The sequence below is a fragment of the Jaculus jaculus genome, chromosome 5 (assembly GCF_020740685.1).
Source record: "Jaculus jaculus isolate mJacJac1 chromosome 5, mJacJac1.mat.Y.cur, whole genome shotgun sequence".
Lineage (NCBI taxonomy): Eukaryota > Metazoa > Chordata > Mammalia > Rodentia > Dipodidae > Jaculus > Jaculus jaculus.
In genome coordinates this window covers 134,299,006-134,305,130 of record NC_059106.1, presented here as the reverse complement: position 1 = coordinate 134,305,130, position 6,125 = coordinate 134,299,006, and positions in this window count along the sequence as shown.

Genomic DNA, 6,125 nt, shown 5'->3' with positions numbered 1-6,125 from the left:
GCAAATAAATTAAACAAACCTCAGCACCCAGACTGTCTCCATTTATTTCACATCCTCATGCATGCCTGCAGTAAGATGGAGAATTGCTCAGCGTCCACTGAAGTCTGATAGCATTCATTAGCTTCCTAAACATACTGCCTGTGATCAATGATAGATATGCCATTTTTGCTTGGGCTTCACCAGAATATGAGAGGATGGAGTTTGTTGAAAACTTTTAGCTTATAAACTTATTCCACATCTAGTGACAGACTGGAGATTTTGAGTTCTGAGCCTACAAAACATGGGAAACAGGTGGGCTTTGGAGCCTAGGGCAAGAAAAAGAGTTTGTCAACTTTTGCTAATTAAATCTGGGATCTATTGCTCCCTCAGCCCGCCAGGGCAATGCCAGTGGGTTGCAGCTGCATATTTTGCTGAAGAATTCCCATTGTAATTTTTTTCCCTATCATTAGTAAAAGAGAAGTCTGTGCATTAGGCACATATTGAGGCCATCCTGTACCCCAATTTATAATATCTATTTGTTCCTACTTGATTTCCAATTCATGAAGTTGAGTTAACTTCAGGGGAAATTTTTGTTCCCAGGTCTAAGACACTTCTAAGTGCCAGATGAATCACAGACTTCCAGAAAATTGAAATGGGGCTCCGAGATTAATGACTGTAATGTCCTATGCATCATTGTCCCCAAACATCCTGAAGAGGAGGCTGTGCAACTTTATGAATACTTGGAGTTGCAGAGTTTTATTACTATTTGAAGCAGAATGATTCCTTTTTATTATAACTCAAATTCTTATTGATATTAATGATGACATTATCTTCCATTTTTTTTTTTGTAATTCACTTCTCAGAAAGTATTTGTGAACTCATATTATTTGATTTTCACAAGGTTGTTGGGAAGAGGCCTAGGCCTATTAAATTAAGTGCTTTACTGATGAAGAACAGAGGCCTGTCTGACTGTAAGCTCTATACAGTCTTGTATCTCCTCACACAAAGTGCTATCAACTGTTCAAGGAGTTCCCTTCTTAAAAATAGCAATTTGAGCTAGGGACGTAGCACATGCTTTTAATCCCAGCACTTGGGAGGCTGAGGTAGGAGGATTGCTGTGAGTTTGAGGCCACCCTGGGACTACACAGTGAATTTCAACTCAGCCTGGGCTAGAGACAGACCCTACCTCAAAAAAAACTCAGTAATGATAATAACAATTATTATTATTTAAACCAAGTGTGGTGGGTCACACCTTTAATCCCAGCACTGGGAAGGCTGAGGTAGGAGGATTGTTGTGAGTCTGAGACCAGCCTGGGACTACAGAATGAATCCATGGAGTCCATTTCAGTCTGGGCTAGAGTGGTACCTCACCTAGAAAAATCAGACAATATAATAATTACTTTTACCTTTCAATATTTAAATAATGGAGAATTTTTTTTTCTTACAGTGTGTGGGGAAAATGAAATGAAATACTGTTGTTTTGAGTTAATTTCCTGTGTCCATACTTCTCTGAGGTAGCTGAACCACACACATAAAGCCAAGGAAAGAAAGGAATCCTGGAAGGTTCCCCCACTAGCCCTGGTCTCCCCACATTTATTTTTAACTTCAGGATCCATGGAGATGATTCAGGATACAGCCTGGGATCTACTTGTGATGTGGTGTGTGACAGCTTGCAGCACACAGGACAGGAGCAGAGTCTGGGAGGCGCCTGGCTTCCAAGCCTGTGGTAGCCCACTGCCTAGCTCGTGCTTGGCCCTGCTGGTTTCAGCCCTGCTGTTTGGCATCAGCCCTGAGGGCTCCATTCCAAGATTCACTGACCCGTTGGTTTCCATATCCTCATTTCAGGAATCTGAGTCTGTCTACTCCATGGCTGCTGACATACATGTAAGAGGACCAGCTCCTTGAAGTCTCCAGAGCCTGGCTTTCAGAGGGTGATCATGTGAGTAGTTCTAGGCCTATGTACACAAGAAGAAAAATGCAAAAGAAATTAAAATATTATGTAACAAGTATAGGAAATTTGAGATGATGAGAAGACTAGAGGGAAAGATTTAATGCTGACAAATCAAAGTAAAGCGGATTTGGTTTAAATAAAAGGAAAGAAAGGAAAGAGCAAAAAAGAACTCTGTGAGGCTGGAGAGATGGCTCCATGGCTAAAGGCACTTGCTTGTAAAACCTGACAACGTGGATTCAATTCCCCAGTACCCATGTAAAGCCAGATGCATAAAGTGGTGAGCTTCTGGAGTTTGTTTTCAGTGCCAGGAGGCCCTGGAGTGCTTCGGTGGGCTTGGATCAGCCATGCTGTCTGCCCCTATCTCCCGGGTACTGGTTGTTGCACTAGCAGTAAGAGCAGTATTTATGTTGCTGTTTCCTCTGCAGTGCCTCCTGGGCTCCAGCTGATGTGTCGGGCATGGGACTTCTCATGGTGGGTAGTTGACCATCTTGTTGTGTTGGTGGATCTTAGATCTCCTCAGTATTCTCTGCCATCTGTAAAATAAAACAGATTCTCCAACCAAGATTGAGAGCAGCTTGTATGAAAGGGGATATTCATAGTGCGTTTGAGAGATGTTATGGTGTGTATGTTCACTCTTGATATCCAAAGAGCAGTGGGAGCTTTTCTCTGGAGTCTTTCAGTTTCCTGACTATGGGATGCTAACTTGGTTCCCAGGACCAGGTATGGGTTCTCTCCCCCTGAGCCAGTCTCATGTCCAATCATAGAGCAGTTGGTTACCTGCACAGGCTGTGTGCCACTATTGCATAGATGTGTATTCTTGGCCTGCCTGGTTGGTTGCTGAGTTCCCTGCTTATTCATGCTGTTGGTAGCAGAATGTTGGTAATAGGGGAAAAAAGGCATATTGTGATTTTAGTCATATAATTAATCAGATGAAATTACTACATAACCCAGTAATTGGTAACTTATTGACAATATGCATTCTCACACACCCATAGAAGTATAAAAAGTGAAATAGTTGGGTTGGAGAGATGGCTTAGCAGTTAAGGCACATGCTTGCAAAGCCCAAGGACTGATTCCCCAGAATCTACCTAAGCCAGATGCACATAGTGACACTTGCGTCTGGAGTTCATTTGCAGTGGCTCAAGGCCCTGGTGCGCCCATCCTCCCTTCCCCTCTCCCTCCCTCCTTCCCCTCTCTCTCACACACAAATAAAATAAAATAAATGAAATTTTTCATCATAAGAAATCCTTAATAAGAGGTTTTTTTTAAATTTTGTTTGAAATAGGTCCAAGCAAGCCTAGAATTCACTATGTAACCTGGGCTGGTAAAGGAGTGACAATGGTCCTTGGCCTCCCAAGTGCTAGGATTGCAATCTGGCACCACCATGATGGATCTTAGGAAGATATTTTAAATTTCAGAAATCTTGTAGACTCCATTCTGAGAACATAATACAACCAGCCTAAATCCACATAAATTATAAATCAAAAGTGAAATCTGTCAGGCATGGTGGCGCACGCCTTTAATCCCAGCACTTGGGAGGCAGACGTAGGAGGATCACTGTGAGTTCAGGCTAGCCTGAGAATCCATAGTGAATTCCAGGTCAGCTTGGGCTAGAATGAAACCCTACCTCAAAAAAAAAAAAAAAAAAAAAAAAAACCTTAGTAAATTTAAATTTAATTCTTCTCAATATGACAATATGCCAGAGAGAAGCAAGTTAAAGCAAGAGAGGCTTCTTTTGGCTCACATTGTTAGTAGTTCATTATATCATGGTAGGGCAGACAGAGTATCTTTGTGCATAGGGCAGAAGCTTCTAGCATAACTGGTTTATCTTGTGTATCACAAAACCAAACTCAGGCTGGTATCACAAGTGAGTGAAATCTTCAACTCCTGTCCCCAGCAATCCACCTCTGCTGTATAGGCCACATGTCCTAACTGTACCACCACCTCACAAAAGTTGCCACTGGTTGGGGACCAAGTGTTCAAGCACATGAACCCATGAGGGCATTTCATCCTCAAATCATAGCACACAATAATTAAACAAATAAAAACCCTTGCAACATTGTTAAAGGATAAATCAAATTATAAAAATTATAACCAAATTATAAATCTAATTAAAACTATACTCTAACAAAAATGAGAATAATATATTGAAGTATGAGCTGATTCAGGCAGTATTTAAAAGATTATTTATGAATTTAAATGTGAAAGGCTCAAAACAATAACTAACTTTTCCAAGCCAAAGCCATAAGCCGTATGTACATATGCAATTAATAAAATAAAAGTAGAAATTAATAACTTACAATGCTAAAAAAAAAAAACAAAATGAATGGATAGAAGTGGTAAACCCTTCATAAAGATGAGTAACAAATGCATTTCTAGAGATTTGGTTTTTGGGTGAAGGGATAAAATGAAAATATAAAGCTAAGAAATGAGAAAAGTATAATGATGAAAAAAACAAAGTGAAATATACAAATTTTTAAGGAAAATCAAATAACCAGAGTAGATTTAAGAGGGCCCTCCTCCTACCTCTTCCTGTGGACCTGCCAAGGGGAGTAGCAATGGAGAAGCTATAACATTCTAGCATAACTTTCTAGTCCCTGAGATATGCAGGTAGGATGAACCCCTGAAGGGTTTAGGTTGTTCTTCAGTCTGGTTTTGCCAGTAATAAAGGATGATCTGCTTTTTAAATTTTTCTCCTGGGTCCAGTGTCTACTTTTCATTGTCTGAATATGGGCAGAGGAACTGTGAGCTGTCTAACATACTGTAATCATTTGAAGGGAATAGACTTGTCCTGTTATTAAAACTTATTAAGGGCAAAATCAAAGCATAGGAAATTCTAACTTATGAGTGTAACTAGCAATCAAGTCAGACTGATTTAGGAAAAGAATCCTATGTGTTCCTGCTCACTAGAAAACATGGGAGTGTCTTTACATGCTAAAACCAATTACTTAATTACAGCTGCCTTGCGCACTTGCTGTATTCTCTAGCACATTTTACCTGGCTCTAGTGAGCTATCTACCGAGAGGCGCAAGCTGATGGGACTCCATCCAGCAGGGTCACAGCATCTTCCTACCAACAATTCCTGTTCCAGTCTGGAGAAGGGGCCCCACTAGCTCTGCTCAGATCACATGCCATCACTAAACCATTCATTGTGGTCACAAAAGCTAGTCCTCTCTCAGGACAGGAGTGAATGATATGGCCACCCTTAGGGTATGGTTTAGTATTGGAAAATTCAAGAACATAAATCCAAATATTACTAATTGAAAAGGCATTGGATTTGATACAGCATTTGCTTCTGATTAATGGGGTCATTCCACAACCATCAACGGTACTCTGGAGGCATTTCTAGTCCAGGTACAGGAATAACCAAAAACCAAGCAAATTCTCTGTCTTGTGGAGGTTATATATTAGCGACTAAAACTGAATGCAAAACAGTAAATATTTGATCCCGTCTAGATATGGTAATAAATGGAGTTTTCCTTTATGTTATACTTCAAAGCATAATTTTAATAACTTTCTATGGGAGTTCTTTCTTCCTCGAAATATCTTTTTCTTCTCTTGCTGTGAAAATAAATTGACTTCATAGCTTTTTCAACATTGAATACCTTTACTTTAAAATCTGTTGCCAGGCATGGTGGCACACGCCTTTAATCCCAGCACTCAGGAGGCAGAGGTAGGAGGATCGCCATGAGTTCAAGGCCACCCTGAGACTACATAGTGAATGCCAGATCAGCCTGGGCTAGAGTGAGACCCTACCTTGAGAAAAAAAAAAAAAGGAAAAAAAATCTGTGAATGTCACTTCCTTCCTTTCTTTCTTTTTTCTTTCTTTTTTTGTTTTTTTGGTTTTTCATGGTAAGTCTCACTCTGGTCCAGGCTGACCTGGAATTACCTCTGTCATCTCAGGGTGGCCTCGAACTCATGGCGATCCTCCTACCTCTGCCTCCCGAGTGCTGGAATTAAAGGCGTGCGCCACCACACCCGGCTTCACTTTCTTTCTTAACAGTTAATATTAATGAAAAATCACCTGATACCAACCTGATTATTTTTTTTTAACTTTTATTTTATTTGCAAGCAGAGAGAGAGGGAATGAGCACACCAGGGTGTTTAGCCACTGCAAACAAACTCCAGATTCATGTGCCACTTTGTGCATCTGACTTTACATAGGTACTAGGGAATTGAATTTGGGTCATTAGGC